Below are 14,671 nucleotides of genomic sequence, written 5' to 3'. Positions count from 1 at the left end.
GAGTGGCCCAGCCTTGTCCCCTAGCATGCTTCCAGAATCCTCCACAGTTCACAGATCTTTCCTGGCAAGCTTGGTGTGGTTTAGGCCTTGCCCTTGCCCTGGACGGACCGAGAGTGTGCCCTGAACATCAACCACAGTCCCTTCCAGATATGCATCACAGAGGAATGTATCTCACGATGGACAAGCTGGTTTCATCAGCAAAGCCCATTCTCCACAACTTCTGGTTCCCGATAAGCATCCAAAGAACCCCGACATCCTCTGGAATCCCTGTTCTAGGGTATCTTTCCAAGGGGCTCCTTGACAAACGTTGAGTAGAATGTTCTCTGTTGTGAGAAACTTTAACCACCAGCAGGCTAGAGAGAGTGTGAAGGGGTAGCCCGTGTGCAGCCAGGGCCCTCTTCCCCGGCATTGGCCAGCTAGAGATAGAGGCATGCGGGAGCTCGCTGGAGAAGCTGGGTGTTCGCTCAGGGCTGGCTCTCTGTCTGCTTCGCTTGGTCCCTCCCTCCTTGGCTCTGGGAAGGGGAGAGAGTCACACCCATCCCAGGCAGAGTTACAAGAGCCCAACCCAGTGCTGCGAGCTGCCCACTCTGTGCGCTCGCTCCTGCAGCAGGGATACCACAGGAGCCTGCTTGCCAGGGCTCAGCTACCGCCTCCAGGAATCTAGGACCAGATCGGGGTCTGGGCAGCACCGGGACATCGTCTAGCATGGCAGTGCCGGGCAGCTGAAGGCCTCTGACCCACAGGTACCAGCTTATGGGCAAGGGAGGGAGGTTGGCAGCCTGGCAGAAGAAATGTGATCAGTGCCACACATTGGGTGGACAAAGGATCTGTCATGGGGAGGGGGGATCCTTCTTTTTTAGAGGAAACGGATAGCAGGACAGTTTTACGAAGGCTGGGTGGGAGGGAAACTCTACTTAAGCCCCCCTCTGTCCAAAATCTTATGCTGTAAATATGTACGCTTCTCTTATGCTTTTTGCAAGGGGTCTGCCAAATCATCCAGTCTCCAAGTGCTATATATTTATATTAAAAGCTTTCCTTTGCACGATGGGGTTGCTCTGCGCCCTCTATTTGCTGAGCCCCCTTGGCATCTGTGGACAACGCCCTTGGCACACGAGGCGGGGCGCTGGTGGGGTTGACAGAACTTCTGCAGTCTCGAGACTTTTTCTGCAGCGTTGATGGAAAGTTTGGGAGCTGGGTGGCCGGCGGGCCGGCTGGGTGTCAGAGCTAGGGGGCGTTGGCAAAAGGCTGTGGCCCCCCTCCTCACATTTTTCAGAGGCTGTTCCCTAGATGCGTTATGAAAGAGGTTGCTTTAAATGCCACTCACTGATTGTGAGTTTTCTCTAGGGCAAGAGCTGGGTGTGACCCCACACGCACACTTCTTAAGGCTGGCATTAGGACAGTGGGGTGCACACAGTGTGTGGAAGGGGGAGATAACTCCTGGTAGAGTGGTACCCTTGGCATAGTGGAGATCTGCCTGCAGGTCAGCGCCTGTATTTGGAGTGCATGCATGGGCACCAGGGGCATGTATATATGTTAGGGGAGTTGTCTATTTTGGAGGGCTGTGGATGTGACGGTGTGTGTCTGCGTGGTGGGCACTCACATGTCACTGTGCAGATGTGCGCTAGGCACTGGCTTATTCCGAAGTGACTCCCTTTCAGAAAACCGGAATGGTAACAAGTTTGCAAAGCCCAGAAAGCATGAATTGAGAAAAGACCAGAGCTGATGTTTGTGTGGACTTCGCGGTGCTGTGGACCCCTCCCCATCTCTTCTGTGTGGTTTTTGTTGTGGTGGTGGTGGTATTACTCTGGGGCAAAAGGCAGCTAGGTTTTCAGCCTGCGAGGAAATGTGGTGAGCGTCTAGGTGGCTGGCGCTTCCCAAGACCCTCCCCTTGCTTTTCGGTTCGGTTACTTCGGAGCGACTCCTTAGAAGGAGCCTGGACGTTTTGCAGCCGAGGGGAGAAATTGTGCGTGTACGGCCGGGAGGCGGGTAGGGCAGACAGGCATTCGCCTCCCCCCCCCCCGCCTTTTCTTTAATTCGGATTCAGGCAGAAATAGATCAAGATGGGTCACCGTGTTAGTCTGTCCTTAGCAGCAGAAAAGCGCAAGAGTCCAGTAGCACCTCTAAGACTGACACAGTTTGTGGTAGGGTATGAACTTACACGAAAGAGCAGAAATAGGAGTGGCATCTTTTCGCTCTTCTTCCTTTGCTTAAACTTTGTACTCCTTTTTTTTCTTCTTTCCTTTGCCCAGCTTGGGCTGGAAGTCTCCGAAGCCGACTTGCTGTGGGCCCGGCCCTCTGGGTGGGGAAGCTCCACCCCCTCCCCGACTCCCCCCCTCCCCAGTTGGCCCCCTTCCAGCTGCCTCTGGAATGCGGTGGTTGGAAAGACTGACTAATACGAAGCAGACTTTTTCGCTGGCAAATGGCAGCCGCGCTGGGCGGGCGGCCTGGCCGGCAGGGAGGAGCGCGGGAGGGCCTGAGCCTGCTCCAAATGTGGATCGGCTTGGGGAGAAATAACGCCCACCGCAACGGCATGCCTTGCAGGAGGGGAGTGCTAGAACTGCACAGGCTCTCTAGGGAGCAGGAAAGAGCAAGAGTCCAGTGGCACCTATAAAACTAACCAAACTTGTGGTAGGGTGTGAGTTTTCGTGAGCCACAGCTCACTTCTTCAAAAGGGGAGTGGGCCCAGGTGCCTGTTGGGAAAGCCCTATGGCGTAGTGTAGCTCTTTGGACCTGTGGGAACGTGTGGGGCAGACTAGGAGGTAGAGGGATTTGTGCAACTATGTGGTGCCTCTGCTCCTGGCCATCGGAGGGTAGAGGAGATCTAGCAATGCGTGCTTTTATGGACTTTAGGGGGCTTTGAGACGGTGGGGTGTGCCACAGGGAGAGATTTAGTTGCGTTTTCCGCCCTCCTCTGAAGCAAGGTGGCCAATGTTTTCTCTGCAAACAAAGATTTATGGAGTCTTGAAGAGGGTCTGGTCCAGGATATGTGAAGAACTTGGAAAAGTTATGAATGTCTGTAAAGCTCCGGAGAAACCTGTTCCATGAGAATGTGGCACTTTCTTAGGGCTGGCAGCCTTCAGGTGTGGCTGGAGATCTCCTGGAATTACATTGATCTCCAGGCCACAGAGATCGGTTCCCCTGGAGAAAATGGCTGTTTTGGACCATTTTACACCACTGAGGTCCCTCGCTTCCCCAAACTCCAGTGTCCCCCAGAGTGCAGCCCTAAGAGATCTCCAGGAATTTCACAACCTGGAGCTGGCAATCCTATGCTTTCTAGGTTTGCTTTTTCTAAAAGCAAGATGGGCGTGCATTTCTCTGTGTTTGTTTCTGGGCCTGGGGTACCATGTGAGCCTCATTCAATTTCCTCTGTTGTATGGTGCTTCAGTGCCTTGAAATGAGACCCTCTCAGCCAGGTGGGCTCTGCATCTCTCTATGACCCTCAGTGGATGAGGCTCCTCAGCGTAAATGCCTGATTGAGAATGGGATTGGGACAGAACCCTTCTCTGGAAGTCTCCTATCTTGGGGGAGAAAGCCCGCTAAGAGATTAATTCCACCCTATTTGTTGGGAGCCCTTCCAACAAGATGCTCTCCGGGGCCACTGAGGAGATCTCAATCGCTTTTCTTCCCCAAATGCTTCTAATTCCCATCCATTTGCTGGGAAAGAAAGGAATTCAGTACAGAGGAGAGAGGGTGGTGGCCTCTTTCAGGTAGGGCAGGCCAGAGCATACTGGTTTTGTAGCTTTCAGGAGTTGATTCCACCCTTGCTTGGTTGCAGTTCCTCTTGCGGTCATGGGGGTTTTTTGGGTGTGGCACCTCCGTCTCTCTTCGGGAAGCAGCAAGAGGACTTAGCCTGGCGAGGCACCGGCTCCCGTTTGCTTTCTGAAGCCCTCACCCTCTTTCTTAGGCAAGGGAACTCGTTCAGGGCTCTGAGGACAGCCACAAAAGTTTATTTGAATTTAGTTGACACCGAACATCAACTCCCTCCCCTGTTTTTTGGCTGTGGCAGGCGGCCCAGGCTGGCCGGCACATAAGTTGCTGGGCTTTTTGCTGAAGTCGCCTTTGGAATTGATGGAGTTGAAAGGGGGATTTGGAAGGCTGTGGAAACACTTCTTTTCAAAATAGTTGCTTTGCGCTTGAGGTGGCTGGCCCGTTGGCTTGGAGGAGACCCGCAGACCAACAAACTGAGTTGTCGGGGGTTGCAAAAGAACATTGAACAAAGCAGCAAAGAGTGACAAAAGGAGAGAGAAGTTTGTGTCCTCTGTTTTAAGATGGCCGGCCTGGTGGTTGGCGCCAGGTGGTCGGCCACATGGGCCTGGACTCAGAGACCATGGGGACCGAGAGGCTCATGTAGACTAGCAAAAGGAGGGGTGTTTAACTTTGCAGACATAGAACCCTTTCCTTGCACACGTTTTTAAGTTGGCAGATTTAGTTTTCACAAACGGTGCACCCATTTTCAGACCACATTCGGCGGGGGGGGAGGGCCTTGTATGATTGCATGCTCCTCTGTATAAAAGATTCCCTACCTAACCTACCTCTTTTCTTAGAAGTGCATTTTCTGCATGTGAGGTTTTTTTTAAATGGAAATTTATTCCATTATTTTGTGCCTTACACATTTGACATGGGTACAGCCTAGAGATAGTTTCATCCACTCAATGAGAACTAGGCCCTTGAAGCAGAACTTGAGAGGGAGGAGGCAATCAGAAGGACAAAACTGGAGGCCTCCAAACGATCATTTACCACAAAAGCCTGAAGTTGGGCCTGGCTGAGCCCTCATCCATGCCGTTTCCCTCCATGACGTCCCCTGCCCCACCTGAAAGAAGGCAATTTTCTCCTTTCCCTCTCTTGCCTGTGTCACCTTGGCCTGCAGGGCTCCTGTTGAGTTGCTTGAAGTGTGTTCTTTCAGATCGGCCTGTCCCAGGTCTGTTCTCCAAAGCACATTGTGTTAATTTGCCTTTCAGCTGTTTCCCCCTTAGCTGCCTGTCCCTTTGCAATGAGAGTTTGTTGAGGACAAAAATGAAGTGACAGGGAGAGGTTTGTGGTCAAATAAGAAGGCCTTTTCCTCAAGTGTTTCCAGGAACCTGAGGTGAAATGATTTCAGAACCAGTGTACATTTTGGGAATGTGTATGTCCGGTTCCGAGACTTCTTGTTCAGAACTCTGGGCTTCCATTTTTTTGGGAAGTGTGTTGGCAGATAAAACCCTGAATGTCACAATTTGGAGATTTTCTCTGTATCTTCTGGAGGTCTTTGGATTGCTGTTGATGAAAACCTGCAGGTTGAGGTCCTTTGATTCGACTGATGCCTGCGCTCTATTCTGAAAGGAAAGCACGAGGTTGGCACACGTGAGACGGGAGTTGCTTTGCGTTCTTGAAGGAAATGTGCTTCAGAAAACATTGAAGAGCCTTAATTCTTCCAGAGGAGTTAGCCGTGTTAGTCTGTAGTAGCAAAATAAAAAAGAGTCCAGTAGCACCTTTAAGACTAACCAATTTTATTGTAGCATAAGCTTTCGAGAATCACGTTCTGTTTGTCAGATGCATGGACCAGTTTCCTTCCGCCCTCCATGCATCTGACGAAGAGAACGTGATTCTCGAAAGCTTATGCTACAATAAAATTGGTTAGTCTTAAAGGTGCTACAGAACTCTTTTTTATTTTAATTCTTCCAGGCTTTCTGGTCCAGAATTCCTCTGGTTGCTGTTTTGGAGAGGGTTTCATTGCTTGCCACATTGCATTATGGTTGAAAATAAATGGGGATAGTTTTGAATGAGAGCAGAGGGTGCTGAAGATACTTCTGTAGGAGAGAACTATCCGATAGATGGTTGAAAGACGGGAGGGGAACTTAAGGAGAAGGCCAGAACTTGGGAGAGCCAATGTGGTGAGCACTCACTGCTAAACAAATTAAAAATCTGCGCCATGGAAAGTGGAATTCTGTGACTTGTATTAACTATGCAAATCTGCTCAATTTGCAGACATTCTCATTTGCATACTTCTACCTTTTCTTCTCTTGCTTTTATCATTCTGGTTTTGCTGGTTGTGAGTGGACAGGGAGTGTAAGAACGCTGAACCCTCACAGGAAATCCTATTTAGCAACCCCTCAGGCTTCTGAGTTTTTATGGGTGAACCAGTTTCACACCTATCTACAGCCATAAGAACTAGGAACTTGATTTTGGTTAAACTTTGGAAGCAGAGTCTCTCTGGACGCTGAATTCTGTGGTCACAACCATGCCCTGTGCAAAATTGCAGCATACATCCAACTTGGCCTCCTCTCAAGTCTATGCTGCGCGCATTTCAGCCTCCCCCCCTTCACCTCCATAATTAGAGGTGGCAGCCTTCTCTTTGTGGATCTGTAACAGCTTGTGTATTTGTTAAGGGTGTGAAGAGACCTGTGAACCTCACATTCTGTGCCTGTATGTGTACATGCACCAAGGTGACAAAGAAGTAGCTTAATAGAATTCATAATCTTTCTGTAAGCAGACTTTTCTGTGTCTCATTTGCAGGCTAACAGCCCTAACATTTTTGCCATTCTTAGGGAAAGGGGCTGTGGCTCAGTGGGAAAGCATCTGCTTGGCATGTAGATGGTCCCTGGTTCAATCCCCAGCATCTCTGGTTAACAGGAAGTGATAGGAAAGATCTCCACCTGAGAACCTGGGGAGCTGGTGCCAAACTAGACAATACTGACCATGATAGATCAATGGTCTGACCAGGGCTTTTTTTCAGGGGGAGCGCGGGCATTTTCTCTGAGGGCAACCCACTGAGTTCCACCACCCTCTTTTCTTCATGTGTTCGCATGTTCCTTGCCAGTGTGGTAAGTTGGTAGGAAAAGCAAGCTTTCTCAGTTTTTTCGTCTATCTGGATCTTGGCTGTACCATTTCAGACTGCAGGTGTAGTCATCATATGATGAAATACTCCTCCACACCCTGCACATAGAAAGCTAGCATGTCAGGGACAAGAGTTCTAGCCAGGTTTTTTTTTCTGGGAAAAGAGGTGGCGGAACTCTCAAGAGGAAAATGAGGAAGAAACACATGGGATTCTTTGAAATCATATTATTTTCAAGCGCTATTGCCGAGTTTTTTCAAGAGATGTCGGAACTCCGTTCCCCCTGAAAAAAAGCCCTCGTTGTCGCCAAGTTTTGCTCTGCATGGTGCTTTGTAGAGTACGAGAAGATTGATTCCTGCCCCAAGGAGCATACAATCTACAACACTGTACAGAGGGAAGGGAGGATGGAGGTGAGAGAAGATAGGGAAAGAACATGTGTTCAGTTTACTTACATAAACTTAAAGTAAGAAGATTAGGGCATCAAGGCCAAGGCTTTAAAATTCATCATAGGAGCACCCCGCATTACAGCTCAGGAACAAGCTTATCACCTCAGTGAGAACTAAACCTGACACCAAATTTGGTTGTGTGCATGGCTTCTGCCTTGTCTATAAGTCTTGTAGGAATTGCAAAAGCATCATCGGACCTCTGCAAACTTTGGGCGTCTGTGTGGAAAGGCATAGGATGCTGAATTAAGTTACTGGGAAATCTCAGCTTTCAATTATTTTTTAAAAGAAGGTTTCTAGTCCTCGTGGTTGCAAATATGTGTTTGAAAGTGTTGAGGCAATACCATTTGAAACAAAGCTCAGAGGGGTTCCTGAATAGGATGACCATGGTTGGGGCATGGGTGCCCTTCCCTGTAACAAAGCAGAATTATGAGAGAATACACAAAATCTGCACAATTGATGCAAGATGCAGAATACACGAGTCTCTCCCCCCCACCCCTGACTGGAGTTTTAATTCAGATGCAGAGTATACACAGCCCTGAGGGTCCTTGGCTGAGTGGTAGAGAGCTCGCTATGCATGCCGAAGGTCCCGGATCTGATCCCTGAGATTTTAGGATTGGGAAAGACTCTTCCTCGCTTGCAATCCTGGGGAGCTGCTAGCAGCCAGTAATAAACCGTACTGAGCAAGATAAATGGACCAACAGCCTGAAATTGGGTATCCAGCTGCTTCGTATAGTTGGTGTATAAGGACTGAACCTGCAGCCTCCAGCTGGCCTTGCTTCCTGTACCAAGTACAATAGTTATATTCATTAAAGCTGCCTTATTCTAAATCAGACCATTAGTCCATCAAGGTCAGACTTGTCTACTCAGAGTGACAGTGGCTCTCCAGAGTCTCAAGTGGAGATCTTTCACATTACCTACTATGTGTTTCTTTTAACTGGGTATAGTGGGGATTGAACCTGGAACCTTCTGCATGCCAAACAGATGCTCTGCTACTGAGCCACAGCCTGACTGTTTGCAACCCCCCCCCCCACTTCTTTCATCAGGTTTTTCTGCCTCTCTCTTGCATCCCTGCTCTTTAAAATTTTAAATTTGGCATGTGAAAACATTGCACTGTTGATGCAAAAGAAGTTGGTTGTGGGCACACTGATCAGATGTCCCAGTAAAATCTTGTGCTTTCATTTAACAAGTTTCTAGTTCTTATGAATTTGGAGAGGGAGGATATTCCAAAAGCTTCAGAGCTCTGCCTGATTCCACCCTTCTCTTCATTACTAGTAGGCTCTGAATAAATAAGGTAATATCAGAACAGTATTTGCTTAATTTAGGCAGGAGTTTGCAAAGAGCAAAGTTTAGATACATGCAGCTGTGCGTCTGGAAAGAGACCTTGGTGCTACTGCATTATGAACACTGCTTAGCACATTAGGATTAAGTAGATGCTCAGGGCTCTCACTGTATCAGTGTGTTGCAGACTTCTAGCAGCCAAGGCAAGCTTTTTCAATTATTTCCCCCCTGACTTAAATTTGAAGACACATTCCACTCTTTTACAGCGGGGAAAGGTATACTTTCAGAGTGTGTAAGAGAATACCCATGCCAAAAGGAGAACCCACCATCTGTGCTTCCACATATTTTGAGTGTGCTTCCCGATTGCAAGAATGCAAGCCTAGCACAGTGACACATTCAGAGTTGCAATGGGCAAATTCCTCTGAGGGTGGGCAATCTTGTTGAATTTTTGTATCAAGAGCAATCACGTGACCCACTCATACTTGGAAGAGAAATACAGGTAGAGGGTGATGGGAAGGAGATAAGGCCAGAATTGCAAATCACGCAGATATGCAGCAGGCACCCTCCTCTGTGGGTAGGCCTGCATGATTCTGTCATTATTAATCCTATTTCTCAGTGCAGACTAGATATCCTCTCATGGCACATGCTTAGAGGGCTTGCTGCTTTGTAATTTCCATATCTTTGGGTTCCTGCCCTGCGGATAGGGGAGGTTTGTTCCCATGTGACAGAGCAGGGACTCCCATCTCCCTGGCTGTTTCTCTGGCCTTGTTCCATTCCTCTCTGCCCCTTGCACTCTGTTTTGGGGCACTGTTGCCATTGTGTGAGATGGTTTATCACAGAACGCTGATGATGGCGGATCTCCTCCCAGCACTGAAGACACAGTGGTGCCATAGCTCTTCGTTTTTGCAGGTGAAATAGCAAAATTCTCTCCTTTTGCGATAAAGAAGAGACTTCCCCTCTGTTGAGCCAGACTGACAACTCTCCAGTTCTGAAAAAGGATCAGCTTTTGCACTGTGGGAGCCTTGTGGGTGTGTTTCTAGAGGAATTCTGCAGTTTGACACGTTGCAAGCTGTGTGGGTAGAATTTGCTGGCATTTCATTTCACGCGTTGAGCTTGACTGCTGCATGAGGAACCCCTTGAAGACTGCCTGACAGCTGAAGCTTGAGCCAAACAATCGGTCCTTAATGAATTAATTCCCCCCCCCTTGGATTATTGTTGGTGTTCCTGAAATCCAAATTTCGACAATGACAACAGAGGGAGGGAGGTCTCCTCCAGAGGGAAAGGGCATAGCAGAAAAAAGCTTAGCAAGGGACAGGTCCAAGGCCAGCTCAATGCAAAGCACAGAGAATGGGACAAGACACTGTGTTGGCTGTGAGTGAAAGTGATATGAGGAGAGGGGACCCAGAGAATCCTGGTGAAGGAACACAGCAGGGTTGGGCTCCGCCGGGATGTTGAATCATCAACATCCAGGTGCTCTAACAGCAGTAGGTGCTGTCTTCCCTGGCTGGTATCCTTTTTTTGAATTGCCCTGATCTCCTTGGCTCTTCTTCAGGCCTGCCTCAGCGCTGTGGATGTGAAGAGCTGGAGGGAGGTGCCAAACCTTCCCCCCTCCACTTCCATGCCCCGCTCTTGAGGTGGTTCTACTGGCTCATTCACCCAGCACCTGCAAGCAGACAAAGGGAGATCAGTAAAGGGCCTGTTCCTGCCCTGGAGAGCTCTCAGCAGCCTCGGTAGGAAACAAGCTGGGACAAGTGATTCACTTCTAACAAAGACGCTGGGGATTTGGCTGGCTGGGCTCTTGTGTAGGCAGCTATCATAAAGGGTGCCTGCATACACACTGTGAGTGTGTGCTCCTCTTGTGTCTGTGGATCAAACAGGATGTGTGATGTGTGGGTGCATGAAATGATGTTATATGTGTGTGTATTCTATAAGGCTGGGGTGGGCTGACTTCAGTCTATGTACTGTGCTAACATCCCTCATTTTGCTTTATAAATTTGATTGTATACCTAGGCTCTCTTAATAGTTAAAGGGAAACTGATAGGTCTTAAGTGATCCTCTTCCTCTACACTGAACCATTGCACCTCCCCATAAATGGAGCAGATTCCTATTTCATAGTCCTTTGCAAAAGCCTTAGTGTGAGACATCTGACACATGAAGAACATGTATTGGGAGATGCAATGGTAGCTGGGAAGGGTAGTTTAAAAAGACAGAGCCAGCAGCAGGGCGGAGGCTTTGTTATACACTGGAGCTGTGTAAAGGGGCTGTGAAATGCCAAAAGGGAAACTTCAGCTCATTATAACCACTCCAGGTCCAAGCCTGGCTCTGGAAGGCAGCTCCAGCCCATTTCCATTCCTCGCTGCCCTCTTGTTGCAATCCCACACAGCTTTAGACTGGAGAGGTGAGATTGACAGAGCCTTGGGGAGGCGAAGATGAAATTAACAAACCCTCTGAGGAGCGATCTCCACCTTTGTCTTTTTAAACTATGTTTCTTAACTAACATTGCTTATCTCTACACCTGACGAACACACGCCGAAGTGTCTTGTGTCAAGAGACACTAAGTCATGAGTATGTAAGTAGCAGTCATTAGGGCAGTTTACCAGAATTTACTCAGCGGTAGACCACAAATCTACTGTTTTCCTGCTCTTGTTCTTGACCAAGGGTAGGTTGAATTCAATCTTGCTTGGTCCCTTTTTTCTCCTGGAATCCAACCTGTTGTTTTTTCAAAACTTCTTTTATTTAGAACATTTGTACAACACAGTCAGGAGCCAAGGCTAATAGCAACAATAAATAAAGTGCAAAAGTATTTTATCCCATTAATTAAAACACATAATTAAAAGCATGTAATTTTAATACATAATTAATACAGTTGAGCCAGAGCCCATTCAGGCTGCCCCATAAGCTCTTTTGAACAATTCTGTCTTACAAGCCTTGCCGGAAGGCCCAAATGGTCTCACTCCATCCAGGAGGCTGTTCCATAACGGGGGCAGTAACAGAAAAGACTCAAACCCAGGCCATCACAGACTGCATCTTCAAGACCCTGTTGCAAGAGTGCATATTTGGCATCTCTTAAAGCATAATTTATCTGTTACCCTCCTGCACATAGGAAATGCCTGCCTGGGCCAGACCAAAGTTCACCTGCTCCAGAGCATTAGTTGCAATCAGCAGGTGCCGCAGTGATAGGGGGAAAAGTTTAGTCACGCACAGCTGGAATTTCATGCCTTTAAAGTGGCAGCTGCCACTGGACATCTGTGGGGAGCGATTGGCATTGCTTTGGCATCTCTGCAGTGAGAGCCCTTTTATACTTTCCGTTGCAAACTGAAGCAGCAAACCAATTCAGTTGAATGTTGGAACTACTGAGTGCATTTTTTTATTCCTTCCCTCCGGGGGAGGGAATATGCTTGGAAATAGGGGAGGGAATATGCTCAGGATAGCATATTTCCTTCCCTATTTTATCCTCACAACAACCCTGTGGAGCAAACAAAGTTAAGGGAGAATGACCTTTCCCAGGTCATCCAGTGAGTTTTCATGGCAGTTTTGAATCCAAGGCTCTTAGATCATGTTCTGACACTGTAGCCGCTAAGACTAAGGCTATCATACTTTGGTCACATCATGAGAAGACAAGAGTCTCTGGAAAAGTCAATAATGCTAGGAAAAGTGGAAGGCAGCAGGAAAAGAGGAAGACCTAAAACAAGATGGCTTGACTCAATCAAAGAAGCCACGTCCTCCAGTTTGCAGGATCTGAGCAAGTCTGTTAAAGATAGGATGTTTGGGAGGTCTTTCATTCATAGGATCAGCACAGGTTGGAGGGGACTTGCCAGCACATAACACACACACAGCCACTTTACTCTGGCTCTATGGTGGGGCTGTATCCTCTTGGGCGAGCCCTCAGCGATTCATGCATAATTGGTCAATAGTCCGCCAGTGGTGAGTGGACAAGCTTCTACCCCCGCATGGTGTAGGAAGAGGTAGAATCCAGACAGGGGCATGATTCCTGGCTTCAAGGGGACAAGATTTCAGTGTTAAGGCAGAGAAGGTTGACAGCTGTCTTGTTGCACAGAATTTTGTGCAACAGACACACTCAGGTTTCAACTGTAAAAAGCTGCCCTCCCCTAGGTACTTAGTAAGCAATTTGAACTGGAGTTGACTGAGGATGAAATGGATTTGACTGAGGTTTTGCTTTCCGCTGCCTATGCGCGCACACAGATTTTGCCACACTGTAGTCTCTGGCCAAACAGGTTTTACAGGGAACAGTATGAAAACTCGCAAGACCCACAAATGTCACTTGTGCATTTAAAACACTATTTTTTCCTTAGCAGAAATGCATGGAATTGGTGTCCAGTCATTTCAAAGTTGATGTTTCTGCGCAGTTTTGTCAAGGAAAAGTTATAGATCCCCTTCTTGTGATCCTGCATTTCCTCCCCCCCGCCCCCCCCCCCCCGCCCCGTGATGTGGTGGTTGATGTGTTGGGCTATGATCTGGAAGACACAGGTTCATATCCTCATTCTGCCATGAAGTTCACTGGGTGACTCTAGGCCAATCCTGTTCTCCACCTAGCCTCCCTTACAGGATTGTTATACAGATAAAATGGAGGAGGGGAGAATAAATGTGTGCCGCCCTGGGCTCCTTGGAGGAAAGGTGGAATAAAAATGTACTAAATAAATAGTCTGCCTCTTGCCACATACTCAGCTGAAAAGAAGCTAAAGTACACATAGCTGTATTTGCTTGTATTAATCCCTTGCTATGCTGCCCTACCCTAAGCATTATCTCTCTATTTATTACTTCTCTTTTTCCGTTTTCCCACAGATTATAAAGAGAAGATAGTGTTTGTGGGGTCCCCCTCACAGTACAATGAGGGAAGTTTGAAAGGCAGTCTCTGTTGGTGGTGTGCATACTCAGCTCATTTTTTCTTTTGGTCAACAGGTTTGGCAGGTTTTGTCTCAAAAACCTACTACATGTGTTTGACAACAGTGGGATGAAAGAGAAAAGCGTGTACATAGCCGGTGGGAAGAGAAGCCTCTTTTCATCCACTTCTAACTCTCTTTAAAATGGTGGTCTGTTAGATGATAATCTTCGTAGGGCCAGGCCTCTTTTTTTTTGTTTTGCTTATAAAGTGCTTTGTGGCGACTTAAAGTACTTGGGAATCTGTACACTGAAGTACAAAAAAGGTTATTGTAATCCTCAGTCCTTAAGATGTCTGCGGCAGTTGGGGAATGATTCACACCCACTCTGAGGGGATTGTTTATTCTTTTTGACTGGATTGTGTTTTCATTTGCTTACTACTCAGTGATGTAGCGTGCTTGACTTTTGGATTGCTATGCTAAGCCTTTTGGCCTCACTTTGGAATAACATTCTCCCACCGCACACATACTCGTGTGGAGTCTCTGGCTCATGAAAGCATCTACTGCAAGAATTGTGTTAGACAGGAAGGTGCCGCAAGTCCCTTATGTTGGTTTGGCTGCAACAAACTGACAGGGCTCCTCCTGGAGCGCTAAGATGGCGGCCAGATGCAACACACACAAACACACATATGTTGTCACAGAATCATTCTTCCTATCTGGGCCCCCTTGTGCCCTGAACATTCAACCACATTCCTTCTGTTGTTTCTTCTTCTTTCTGGTTGGCTTGTGACCCCAAAGCCAACGCGCTTGGCAAGATCTTGGGTCCCTGTAATTGCATTTTCAAAGACTCTCATATGACTTTATGGCTTGCTGTTGTTCGGCTTTGCCAGGAGAACAAAGATACAGTTTTTTTGCTGTACAATCCACCCCTTTCAATTCTTGCCCTGCTGGGAGAAATGCGGCTTGTCATACGGGAGAAAGAAACAGGGTGTTGCTTGTTGAAGGAGGTCGGCCCGAATACGGAACACTGGCCTGGCTTCAGAAGCGGCCCTCCTGGCCTGCATTTTTCTCAGCCATGGGCCTTATTGGACAACCCAAGGCGGATGTGTGAAAAATTTAAGGACGCAAGACCTTCTTGAGAGCTTGCTGGTAAACAGAGAATCTCTGGTGTGATTTAGATTTCTGGAATCTAGAGAATCTTATTTTCTTTTAAAAATTACAATATATGCTTGTTTTTCCTCTGGCTTTGAAGAGAAAGGAATGAAGTTTCATGGGGCATGCCGCTCGGGTGGTCTTTC

General features: G+C 47.8%; 1 protein-coding gene across 1 annotated transcript in view; it reads left to right on the top strand.

Annotated features, from left to right (window-relative positions):
• The first annotated feature begins 600 nt into the window (after positions 1-600).
• The window catches only part of AHNAK (AHNAK nucleoprotein), a 68,303-nt gene continuing 54,232 nt past the window's right edge, over positions 601-14,671 (top strand). The window contains exon 1 of the mRNA XM_054992575.1: positions 601-743. The gene's annotated coding sequence lies outside the window, so the exon portion shown is untranslated. The remainder of the gene's footprint in view (positions 744-14,671) is intronic.

This window comes from Eublepharis macularius, chromosome 1, assembly GCF_028583425.1.
Source record: "Eublepharis macularius isolate TG4126 chromosome 1, MPM_Emac_v1.0, whole genome shotgun sequence".
NCBI lineage: Eukaryota > Metazoa > Chordata > Lepidosauria > Squamata > Eublepharidae > Eublepharis > Eublepharis macularius.
Note: the sequence above shows the minus strand (reverse complement) of the source record. Positions and strands in the feature narration are given on the sequence as shown.